Source organism: Rhamphochromis longiceps, linkage group LG5 (assembly GCF_057381845.1).
Source record: "Rhamphochromis longiceps isolate RC_006_pf linkage group LG5, R_longiceps_female_GT1.1, whole genome shotgun sequence".
In the NCBI taxonomy this organism is placed as follows: domain Eukaryota; kingdom Metazoa; phylum Chordata; class Actinopteri; order Cichliformes; family Cichlidae; genus Rhamphochromis; species Rhamphochromis longiceps.
In genome coordinates, this window is record NC_140561.1 from 30,425,286 (window position 1) to 30,438,663 (window position 13,378).

At 39.0% G+C, this 13,378-nt stretch overlaps 1 protein-coding gene across 3 annotated transcripts in view; it reads left to right on the top strand.

Moving 5' to 3' along the window:
• The first annotated feature begins 481 nt into the window (after nt 1–481).
• ripor3 (RIPOR family member 3) overlaps nt 482–13,378 on the top strand; it is a 56,304-nt gene continuing 43,407 nt past the window's right edge. For 2 of the 3 annotated variants that reach the window (XM_085407130.1, XM_085407132.1), the window contains exon 1: nt 2,586–3,577. The gene's annotated coding sequence lies outside the window, so the exon portion shown is untranslated. Of the gene's footprint in view, nt 530–2,585; nt 3,578–13,378 lie in introns of those variants that run through there. The other variant, XM_085407131.1, reaches the window with a different exon arrangement.

Below are 13,378 nucleotides of genomic sequence, written 5' to 3' on the forward strand. Positions count from 1 at the left end.
AAAGAGAGTTTAAGACATTTAGCAAGAACTTTATCCCAAACATAGAAAGGACTGTCAACCACACACACACACACACACACACACACACACACACACACACACACACACACACACACACACACACACACACACACACATTAGTTTCACATTAAAACAGCACACTAATTAAATGATGGTCCAACATTCTATACTATCCAAAACTGTCCTTGAATAAACTGCAGTTGGTCCTAACAAAGATGAAAGTAGCAGCATGCAGACACACACACACACACACACACAGACACACACAAATGCACAGTCAGCTGTTACAGAGAGTGTGTGATGAGGGAGTGGAGAAGCCGAGGCCTCCAGATACTCAGGATGGCAGCTCTCCACCCTTATCTCTGCCTACCATGCGGTAGTGTGTGTGTGTGTGTGTGCGTGTGTGTGTGTGTGTGTGTGTGTGTGTGTGTGTATGAGCCAGCTGAAGTAAATATCAGACTACATCTCTGAGCAAGCAGCCAGGTGATCACGAGTGTAGCTGTTCACGGTATGTGCATTTTTACATATACATATATATATATATATATATATATATATATATACATATATATATATATATATATATATATATATATATATATATATATATATATATATATATATATATATATATATATATATATATATATATATATATATATATATATATATATATATATGTGTGTGTGTGTGTGTGTGTGTGTGTGTGTGTGTGTGTGTACATGCATCTTATTGAGATATGACGGAAACATTTTTGCATTTTAAACCTTAGTGGGTGTGTTTTTGGGTGTGTGCATTAATATCTGCCATATGTATATCAAATACTGGTAACTGACCCCCCAAGCCCAAACCCACAAAGCTCTTAATAAAGTTTTATTAACTTAAAACAAATCAGCCCAAATATGAAAATATGGAGTCGGACATATTCATCTGTATTTTTTAATAATTTGAACACTTGAATCATTTATGTTTTCCGATACTGAAGATCAAAATGTATTTGACTATCAGAATTTCTCTGTTGTTTGTTAAAAATAGATTTAGAAATACTTATAATTAATTTATCATAATGTGCATCATTATTGCCTCATTGTATTGCTTCAGCTGGACAGATTATCTTCAACACCAGTGGTGTAATCCAGCGGTCCCCAACCCCCGGGCCTCGGACTGGTACCGGTCCGTGAGTCGTTTGGTACCGGGCCGCGAGAGTTGAGGCTCAGGTGTGAAATGTGTGGTTTTCAGGGGTTTTTTTGGTTTTCAGTGTTATTTTGTTATCGTTTTTATCGTTAACTCGGTTTTCCTGGGTCTTTTCACGTGTGTTATGAATAAATCTTCTTTTTTCGGTACCGGTACTAGTTTTATTTTGTTGTATTTATCCGCGACACCTTAACGGCTGGTCCGTGAAAATATTGTCGGGCATAAACCGGTCCGTGGCGCAAAAAAGGTTGGGGACCGCTGGTGTAATCAACATCAGCAACACTGTGTACTGAAGCAGCTTCCATAAAAATGCCAAAAAGGCAAACTAAGGCTAAACACTCAGTGGTGTCAGTGCTCCTACATCAGGGCTTCAGCCACCAGGCTGATTTGGAGAATTTCACACAACAGCTTTTAGTTTAATTGCAACTTCAAGGGCTTTGGTCAGAGTGAGATGTCTTCTGAGGTTTTCACACAACAACAAGAAAAAACTCTGGGTTGTTCCAACTTTAAACAATCCAACATTTTTCAATTTGTGTTTACAGACTGCACATTTCTGTCTGATGGCTCTGTCAGCCTCTAATGTGGGCGTGCTAATAACACAAATAACAACAACAAAAACAACATAAGAATGTGAGACTAAAATGAGCTGCAAGGCAAGCAGTTTACCTGCACTGGGTTCAGCTTTACATTTCATCTCCTTCTTTTTGTGTTCATTTTTTAATGTTTTCTGGTGCCATTAAAGGGGAATTATCTGCACTTTGGCCAAACTGTGATCGCCTGAAATCTGAAGAATATTTAAGTGCGACAGAGATTTCTTTTTAATTAGAGTAATTTAAATTCAAGTGGGTCAAACCAGTAAAAGTGTGTAATAACCAACCGTATGCCGTGTGCAACTTGTAGACAGGTTGCTGTTTCCTTCTTTTAAAGGTTTTGAGTTGTTTTTTTGTTTGCTTTGTTGCATAAGTAAGATGTGAAAGTGAAAAAGAAGAAGATTTATATATTTATATACAAGTATGTGATTTAAAGCAAACCCCTCCCAGGTTATAAGTTGTTAGGGGTTTGTTGTCTTTTCTCGCCTTCACTCAATTTGGAGGTTCGCTCTCTCCACTCTACATTTACATCCAAGCGTATAGATGTGACGACTCTGCTTGCAGTGTTCAATGTTTATTTTTCTGAATGCATGGCCATCAGTCAGCACTGATGTATGTGGTCTGCGCTGGAGCCAAGTTCCTTAGTTTAAAGCCAAACATGATACTCGCCAAGCGCAGCTGGGGGAAGGGGAAGAAAAAGAGGGAATGGGGAAGAAGGAGGAGGAGGGGATCTTCTAAAAAATTTTCATTTGCAACTCAGAAAAGACAAAGAAAGTAAAAGCAAAGGGAAGTAACAGGGAAGGTGAAGTTAAAAGAAGAGCTTAAGATTAGAGGATAGTTAGAAAGGGAGAACACATATCACCCAAAGGAGAGCGGAAGGAAAACGAGAGATTTTGAGGTCATAAAATAATCAAAGTAGGGACAGTTTACGAGAGAGAGTATCACAGAGTCGAATGGAAGGAAGCAAGGAAAATAACAGATCAGAGATGGCAGAAAGAAGAAATGAAGCATCTAAACAATGACTGGAAAAGAAGAGAGGAGAAAATGGGAAGCTGGGAAAAGTGGAAACAGTTGATTGAAGGAGGAGGCATGAAAAGAAAGATACCGAATGACAAGTGTTGAATGTTCTGAAGAGGGGAGGCAGGCTGAATGCGAGAGACAAGCTCAGAGAGGGAGAAAGAACCAAAGTGGTTCAAGAAAAGAAATTTGTTTAACAAAAATCAAGGATGGGAGAGAAAGGGGTGATGAAGAGCAGGAGGAAACTTTGTCAGATTCAGTTAATGCAGCTAAAGGGAAAAAGGGCAGATTTTAAGTGCGGGAAGCCCTGAAAGAGGAGGAGAGAAAGACAGAAGAGGGAGTGGAGAGGGAACCGAGGGGGAGAAGAGAGGAGGAGAGGCAGAGCTGGAAAACAGTGTGTGACAGAAGAAGAGAGAGCAGATATGAGAAGGAGTGAGGAGACCTGAGAAAAGAACCTAATTCAGCATTGTGTTTCCAGCCAGCCTCTCACACTGCTGTGAAACCCTCTTGAGCTGCGCTGCTGCTGCATGACTGAACGCTATCAGTCCCGAGCAGGCAGCCGACAAACCCACACACACACACACACACACACACACACACACACACACACACACACACACACACACACACACACACACACACACACACACACACACACACACACACACAAATGGATATGACTCGTCCGCTGAGGTGGTTTGGTGTGGTGGACTTGGAGTGACAGTTGGGAATAACTGGTTTCTTCGTCCTGTCAGGTAGGTTTAATATGACTTTAAAGATTATATTATATCATGTGGACTTATATTAGTGATAGTTTGTGTTTCTGAGCATTAACCAAGCATTAATGTGAAAGCTGAATGCCTTATTCTTGCAAAATTAGTCCAGGAAAAGTGTCTCTTTTTTTGCCTTTTCTCGTTGTTGATCTCTGGTTAATTTCTACCAGCCGACCTGAAACACTCATTAGAGTTAACATATTTCCATATCTGATATTTGATATCCCAACAAAAAACATTTGGAATCTGGTCTTTTAAGGGAAATCAGAAACTATTTGTATCAATATTTGTATGAAGATGCAAAATCTTTTTGTGTTTTTGTTTTTTTTGCCACAGTAAGGAAGATTCTCTGCTTGTGTAGCTCCATGTTGCCTGATTAGAGTTTTTTTTAAAGCTAAAACTTGGTAGTTTGAGTGTTTTCCATGATATTTAGAACCAAAGAAAGATTTGTTTTTCATGCTGTTTGTTTTAAGCGTTTTCAAGTGTGGAAAAATACAGTGTAAATTGGGCAGGTGATCATGACTGTGCCTGGTTCCACCCGGCTTAGAGGATAAAAGGTCTCCTTAGAACATACACAGAACAGGGCAGGGATGCAGGTTTTCCAGGTTTAGCAGCCCAGAGTGGCCGGATATTGTTGGTCTCAGTCACAGTATCTTCTGAACTCTGAGTCAGTCTGTGACATCTGCATTAATCCAATGATTTTACAGACTTCTTTCCTCCAGTCTTTGCAAAATTGTCGCCGTGCATTTTTAGATTTTGTGTTTCTTATAAACAACCAGCGGGTCACGGCACCAACATCAAAGGGAACCTTATCACTCCCACTTATCAGTTTTATTGTGCAAATCCATTGTATTATATATCCTCACACTTAACCCACTTCCCCAACTCCTCAATAATATAGATAAAGATCAGCTACTACCAGGGGTTAGTACCTGATCTTCCTTCCCAGGTCATCACTAGCTATTTTATAATCTATTTTTACACATGCTCAAGTAGTGATGCATTAAACTGAGTAGTTAACTTCACTGTTACTCACCCTCCCAAAGCAAAGAGAAGCACATACACGGTGTTTGCAGCCTCCTTCTTTGTTTCTTGATCTTTCTTCAGCCTAGTACTGTAACTGGGTGTTTGTGTGGTCAAATATAGCTACTTACTACTCCTTCTAATACAATATCCTGTTTACTGTGACAATGTATAAGTAATCTGGCAGTAATTCAGTATCCGCTTCATTCTTGAGCATATTTTCAGACAAAGCCTGGCATCTGTTCAAGGTATCAGTGACACAGTTTGTGACCTTACATCTTGCATCAATGATTTTCTTTTTTCAGTTTTAAATTAAAACATCTCCAAATGTTTTCCCCCCTCTGCTCTTTTGTATTCTGTCCCGCCCTGTATCCTCATACTTCTCCTCCTCTCCACCTTTTCCGTTCCTTCAAATACATAAAGGGTATTTGCTCTCATAGACTTTCAGTTTCTCATGAACCCCCTCAGCGAGTGCAGCTCAAACTGACAAGCTGCCAGAGAAAATATCAACACAACAAGCCGGGTCAGAATCTGCTGCTCGCGTACCCTCACTCCACCCCTTCCTCCCACTCCCTCCCCTCTGTCCTTCTCCTCATTTTATTCTCCTGCACAGTATTTATGTCTCGTTCTTTTCTCTCTCACCATCTATTTCCTGGCTCCTTTGATTTTCGGGGGATTTTCTTAGTCCAAGTCTTCCCTGGTTTTGTTAAGTTCATGTGGTGTGTTGTGTGTGGCTTTGGCTACACGGATCATTAGATAGACGCAGTAGGAGGTCAGTGGTTCCATTGTGGTTGAATTAAATGCTAACACTTGTCACTGAGGAAAATGCGCCTGAGGGGATCAAGAGACACTTAACAATAAAGAAGGTGGTTGGGCTGTCTGTGTCGGTCACTCTTCCACATTTGCTGGTTCCACACTAATTGGCTCAGACTTCTGAACAATGGCAACATTAGTGGTGGGGACGCAGACTAGCATTTGTCTTTATGATTTAATGAAGCATGCAGCTATTTGGTATCGTTGTCGTCACTGTTTTGTTATCAGTCAGATTTACATTGATTGTTGTGTTTGAGGAGACTTTATCTAGCTGGTTTTGAAAGGATGGGTGGCAGAGGGGAGACTGAACGGTGGATTAAGCAGCTGACAGGTGATGAAGTCATTTTCAGCCTGCAAGTCAATTGTGTAGCTGTGCTGTGTTTGTCTCACGCTTTACCAAACGATTGCAGCGATGCATGGTTTAGTTTTGCTTGCTGAAAAGAAAGCAAGGAAGAGGTATGACATGACAACACTAAAACAACAGAAATGACATAATCTGCAGACATTTTTTTTTATTTAAAGAAATAATGTACATAAAAAATACCTAACCTGAGATAAACAAGTGTAAACTCACAGAGCGAAGAGGATCAGTTTTATACACGATTGCAGTCACTTATTTTCTAACCACTCCAGCGCACAGCAGTCTAGGAAAGAAATTAACTGTGTTTGTGTGATTGGATCAGATATAAATATAAAAACATACTGGGTTTAATTCTTCCACGCACGTGAGGGGTGAAGGTTGGGATATGTTTTCTGTGCCATTTTTTTTGTGATGCATGGGAAAAAGAAGAAGCTACTTAACTTCGGAGTGAGATGCTGATCACGCTCTTTAGTATTTCAAAATTTGACACTGGACTTTTGAGGAACATTTGAAGTTTGTGTGCCATATGTGTGTATGTGTTGGTGTTTACATGTACAAATCTGAGGTAAATGCTGCATGCGTGTGACATGTGTGCAGACGTACAGCTAAAACTGTCTGATGACTCCCCTTTTGCTTTGCCTCTGAACACATTAGTAACACTAACATCATGACATCACCCACCAGATGCTTTTACAGGACCCACGTGAGCACAGACTCACTGAAAGCTTATCTTGACCCATGCTCTGTGACCTCCAGGTTAGGTCCATGATCCCTCTGGAGAAAATGATGAACTGAAAGAAAAATCCACAGCTTGAAGAAATCTATTCCTGCCCCACATGAAAATGTTTTGTTCAGAACATGATCTTTTTACGTGCCAAATGAAAGCCCCACAAAGCTGTTTATTTGCTAGCAAATAAATTAAATGTCAATTGAGGGAAGTAATCCAGAAGAGCAGATGGAAGCACTACACTGAGCCTGATTAATTACACCACAGTGACATGTTAGATTCTTTCTAGAAACATTTCTGGATGCGATGGACTAGCTTTGGCTAGCAGATCTATGCAAAGCTTCTGTTTTATCTTGTGAAAATTTGTTGGGGTTGATTTGAGATTTGTCATCTGTGAGTAAAAAGGAAAGTGAAAAATAGAGAAAAATGTCAGAAGATGTCATTAACCCACAGTTAATCTGTAGCTCCCTTGAGTATTGTAAAAAGAGTTTCAGCTCATTTATTAGCTCTGCGGCTACACTTTATTGCTTTGGTTCCCTCCTGCTGTTCTCAAAATGTTGTTACCGGGTTTAAAACCCAGTATGTTTTTTATATAAAACCCAATGTATATGCCACACTCAGTGCCAAACTATGCACCAAATCAAGTGAAATCTTGAGACACACTGAGGTCATTTCATGTCAACTGGCCAAATGCTCACAGCCTGACCAGCTCTGATTTCCAGGGTGATGACACACATCTTATTTTAGCTTTCTAATGTTATTAGTTTGCTCACAAAAATATTTTTGTAATGAAGTTAGGGGCATTTCTGAGCCATCTTTTCTGAGCAGCATGTTCTTCCACTGGGCTGTCCCACTGTAAAAAATTCAAAGCCGATATGAGGATGAAGAATCCTGTGCTCAGGAGAAAGTAGAGTTAAGTGAAAAGAAGAGAGGTTTGACCATTCCTCTAACTTCATCACCAAAATATTTGTCCAAACAGGTAACAGCAGTAAGCTAAAATTTGGTAGTTTTCCTTGACAAGTGCATCATCACCTCGGAAAGTTTTTCAGGGAAGTGAGAGATGGTCAAGCTTTTACTTAAATTTGGTCAGTTGACATGGAATGAGCCACTAGAGAACAACACTATTCTTCTCGTGAGAGTTAGATAACATTTAGTGGTCAGAGATGTGCTAAATTAGAAGCTTGCTGCTCAGCTTTGCATTAACACTGGAAATGAGCAAGTCTGTATAAATACAATGTAACCAACACAGCATCACACATTGGTCATTAACTGTTTTCAGCAGATGTCATCAGCAAATGCAGGATCTGAATGGGACACTCAGGCACACTATAAATCCACTTTCATACCTCCCTGAAGCATACTCTGCATTATCTTGATGTTCGACTCTAATCTATGAACTAAATGTGATAATGTTTTTAATTAGACTTAAAGCAGGTGATTGGGAACATAAGTTCATCAGGAAATGTTTACTGAGGCCACAGAGCGAGAGTGCTGAAGAGTGGTTCTCAGGTCCTGCTCACAATAAGAAAAAAGAAGGCTTAAGGGACTGTACTGGCTTCACTTTTGAGACCTGGAAGATACAGCTATTTTTTTTTATATACAGTCTGTGGAAAGAAATAGTAATAGAAATAGCCACAGTGACTATCATCAGTGACTGACACATAATGACCTGATAAAATCAAAGCCCTGAATGAGTGGTATCTAACTCTAAAATTACAAAACAAAACCTCTGGGATCCCCACAAATGATTGGCAAGCTCGTGCTGTACATGTTATCATGCTGTAAGCTTCAGTTTATAATTATAAATGTTTTGAGAAAGAACAATAACAGATAGGCTTAAATCAAATTACCATTTAGAACAGCGTTTGTTCTTATCTCAAAACATCTGTATTTGCGGTTAGGACCTTCACGAAATCTTTTTCAGGACTAAAATGTGCTTTGAATTAATGGGGGAAATAATTCAAGAGTAAGAGTGATTTCTTTTGCAATGGTGGATATCAGATTATTGGAAGGGAATATTTCCATTGTTCCACGACCGCTCATATGTCTTTATTTTAGTGGGAGTGAAGACAAACACAGACTTTTTTTTTCTAAATACATAAAGGGACTTTTGTATGAAGTCTCTTAGAAACTTGTGTAAAAAAAAAACTACCCACTCAGTCACTTAGTGGTTTCAGCTCAGCTAAACTGGTCTCTTAACTGGTTTTGGTCAGGTGTACTGTGCATGTATAAACAGATCTGTAGCTCTTACTGTCAGTACGTCATCCCGTTACATAACTCATGTTAACTACAGCGAAATACCCCGACGATGACTGGAATGTGTCGAGTTTTGACCTGGCGGCTGTGGTCGAACAGGTTTTTCAGCAACAAGTACTCTCTGCATGTGTTCATTGTCAGAAAAGCAATTATTTTTCATTGTCATGGCAACGTAGTTCCAGTATGGCTTTTTTGTCTTCAGATAAAACTGTTTGTTTAAACCTAGCTGGTAACTCTTGCCTGTGAGAACAATGTGTAGAAAATCATTTTGATGTGTCGCAAATTTAGGCGTCCCGAACAGTCAGGCTCACACACACTTGGCCCACTGTGGATTTTTTAACTGTTAACCAGCTCTGCCATATTTCCTGTCACAAGTCACTGCGCAGCGCTGACTAATAAACCAAGAATGCTTCAAATCTTTAAAAATAAGCCCTCTATTTATGTCCCCAAGGCTAATAGTGTTTTTATTGATAGTCAGGCATCTATTGCTGCACTCAGGGAGAACTTTTATTTACTACACTTCTTAATTTATTAGTAATTATGAAGTTTCTGATTAAAACTCGTAAAATGTGAGGAATCTCATTTCAATTAATCGGTAATTTGGAAGCACGAGTGCTGTTGGGGCTATAAAAAGGGAAGTTATTTCATACAGGATGTCTTATTCACCCATTCATTAATGTAATCACTTTTACATCTATGTGCTTTCTAACATTCATACTCCAGTTCAAGCACTTTTTTAGCATCATTACTGTATGTGCATTACTACAGTTTTGAGATACACAACAGTGTTAGTGATTGTTAATTCAATGACACTAAGGTTCACTAAGGTTCTAGTAGGTTACATTAAAACATATGATGAGGTTGTAGAAAATAACATAATGTTGAAGAGTTAAGAACTCGTATCAGTATTTGTGACCCCTTACAAACAACATTAATGTCAAGTTGGGACACTTTTGTTGCATTTGTTTGTGAGTTTTAAGCAGTTGCTCCAAAGAAAAAGTTATAATTTAAACTTTAATGGTTTAATTTTAAACTACAGTCAAACACCATTATACTATGGTATTATTATATTAATACTAGTACTATTCCACACAGAAAGAGCCAACATATTTGTGTCTCCATTTTCCCTCTAATCATCAAAAACTGTCACATTTATCTGAAGAACTTTTGGAGAGGCCTGATCTTTGCTTTGGGAGCCACTTAGCTGAATGTCATTGCTCTAAGCTGAGCATCATTCATACTTTTAGGTATGAATAGTAAGTCTTTTGTTTTTGTTTAAAGTTTTATAGAGCTTATTTCTCCTGCACACAGAAAGACATTAATATGCTTTTTTCACTCATAAACTCTGGACAACCTGCTGGAATCAGTTCTGGATATTTTCGTTAGTGATGCAGCAGGAAAAGCAGGGAACCTGTGAGTCAGGTGAGGGAGCTACCTGGACCAGTTAATATCTAATTTGCATTCTCACATGTCGCGTGATGTCTAGAAAGATTTGGGGTTGCAGTTCATGTGTAAAAACAACTTAGCGTACATGGACCTGACAGCATGCTCGGTGAATTACAGTCCTCTGGGGTCCAGTCTAACAAGATGGCGCTCATCAGTCTGATTCCACGACCTCTTAAAAATTGCAACTGTAGAATAAGCTGTGAAGCAATAACTAACTCTGACGTTCGGCTCCACAGCAACTTTTATTATTTTACCAGAGTTCAGAGCTACAAAATTACCTCACTGCTCAGACAAGATAGACATTATACATAAAGAAAATGTGTTTTTTCAGGTGGGATTTTTAACACTTTCTTGAGTGTTTTACTTCTCTTTAACTGTCCTCAGTTTTAAAGTTTTAAAATGTGAATAACAATAATAATAAAAAAAGCCCAATAAGACGAGTTTTATGACTTTTTTAGGTTGGAAATTATTGCAGGAAACCTCTGTAATTAGTCAGTAACCCTTCTTTTCACTCATTTTTATGTTCCCACAGTTACAGAAAGCTTTTAGAGCTGAGCGTATACGTCGGTAACAGCTGTATAATGGCCACAGTGCTGAACAAAGCACACATTGTACCTTACATTATAGTCACAGTATAGCGCAGCAGTTTGGGCGCTAATGCTGCCATAAACCTGTCTTGCACACTCATGCACAATTTCAAAGAAACAAGCAGAGCTGTGAGTGGATGTCAGCCTTTATTCTTACAACAAAATAAAATAAAAAATCTATAAACTTCACATTGCAGCTGAAAACATCCAAATTAAATTGTTCTAGTGCTTTCAAGAATGCTGTCAGAATGTTAGTAAGCTACAAAAAAATGAAGTAAGAGACCAACAAATTGGTCTGCATGCATTTGTATTGTTTCTTCAACACCAGAGCTTTACAGACATTTAAACCAGCATTTGAAGCCTGTACAAATACTGTAATGATGTTATGTCTTTAACTACACAGACATGATGCACAGACTTGGTTGGTTGTTTTTAAAGGCTTTACAATAATCTTCAAGCCCCACGAGTCTATTATAACAAAACACACTGCAACTCCCCACCTCCTTCAGCACAGACAACCACTCAGGGTCAAAGGTCAAAATGATGATATTCTCCTTGACAGGTCAGCAGTTTCAAAAGCGTTCCAAATACACTGTGGCTATGAAGATGAATGTAAAGGTCAGTCTCATGCTAAGTAGAGTGTGTGTTCTGTGTTTTCACAGCACTACGCCTAACACTGACAATATGATCATAATATCTTTGTGATCTTTTGTGTCCATATGGAGGGGTATGTTTTATTTTAATCATTTCTAAGCATATGGCATGGAGGCTTTTCTGTTTGCTGTTGATAGATGATAATGTGTGCCTCTGTGTTAGGCAGATGGACAAAAGCGATGCATGGTGTACTCAGCAAATTTATCCAGACGACTCAGTAAACCTGCTTCTCGAAGCTGCTTGGGCATACAGCGTCTGCAGAATTCATATTAAATCTAAGTGAAGCTAGAAGTTAAAAAATGTCATGCTTTTTTTCCTTTATGGAGGTTACAGAATCACATGGCAGCACTAACAACCACAGCACATAGTAAGCTTTTTTCACCTTTTTTTTTAAAAACAGCATGTGAACTTCCTCTGCAAATAGCACCTATACTTTTTATTTCATGCATCTCTGTTCTCTGTGATTGAGTGCCAGTCAATTAGGCACATGTGCTCACTATAGCAGCCTTTCAGAAACCTGGTCATGACTGCACATAGATAAGAAAGCATCTGTGTTTTTTGTTGTACCTGCTGAGGAGAAAAGAGTTAAAGTGAAAACATCTCTTTGCTCTTGCTTGACTCGGAGATACAAATTACAGCTGATCTGAGGTTAAATGAATAACAAGTGTTGTGTTTTAGGTTGGATTGGGAGCCTCGATGCCCCCCACAAGTCCCATTTGTCTGAGTGAAATGCTTACAGCCTCAGGAGGCAGAACAGGAATTTCCATTTCATGCTTGGCTGAAGTTCCAGATTGGCCAAGCTTACACCACAGGGCCCTTTCAATGGCTTACATTATGACAAGTGAAATCAATCATTTGAAAGGAAAAACTGTACTAAACGCCTTCCTATATATCAGATCTGAATATAAAATCTGAAATTCCTGATTTCTTTAGACATTTACCTCCATGTGTAATAGAGGAACTGGAAGTGACAGTGACATGATAGCGCAAACATAAGCTCAGATTAATGCGTAGGGTTAGTTTCTCTTATTCACAGTAGCTAGCGTATGGCTAGTGTCGAAGGTGTTTCTGTAGGATTATTAGAAGAGGCTAATGCTAGGGAAATATTCTCATGGTTAGACGAACCAATGCAAAGCCTCCATTTGGATTCATTAAGAAATTATGATCACCATTTAATTCAGAGGAGTCAATAAAATAAAATAACGGGTGGCCGTACCTAAACCTTCAAACCTGAAAATGAACTGATGAGTGGAGTGGACACCAACAGAGAATGTCATTGTATTAAATAACAGCCAATTAGTCATTACACAAGTTTTGAGCATTTAAAAAGAAGAGGTCAAGTCTCCACCTGCTGTCTGTGTGAACGTATGAGTGTGTGCGTGTGTGTGTTTGTGTGTGTGTGGGTTGTGTTTTCTAGCAGAAGTTGCTCCCTGCTGGACTGAACTCGCTGGCCTCACTCCCTGCAGGGCCACTGGGTATCAAATACGACACAACAAGTTCCCACTGTGATCCTTATTCTTATTTTCTTTTGTGTGTGTGTGTGTGTGTGTGTGTGTGTGTGTGTGTGTGTTTGCAAACTTTTCAGTACTTTTCAGCACTTCATATTTTCTCTCACGAACCACGGTTGTTGTTGTTGTGTTTCAAAAAAGTTTATTCAGGTGAATAGTGTCATGGTTCATTGTGATGCAGGTTCATTAAAATTTAAGCTTATCTGTTAGTCATCCAACAATCAGAATGATGATTTTATCTCTGATTGCTCAGTCCACAGGCGTGTGTGTTTTTGGGCACACACAAAAAAGCCTATAAGCATGTGAGATAGTCAGATCCTTATGTACAAAGTACTGCATGAATAAGGCTGATAATGATTTGTATTTGCACTTTAATTGGTCAAATAAACTGGAAAGTACAGCCTTAAT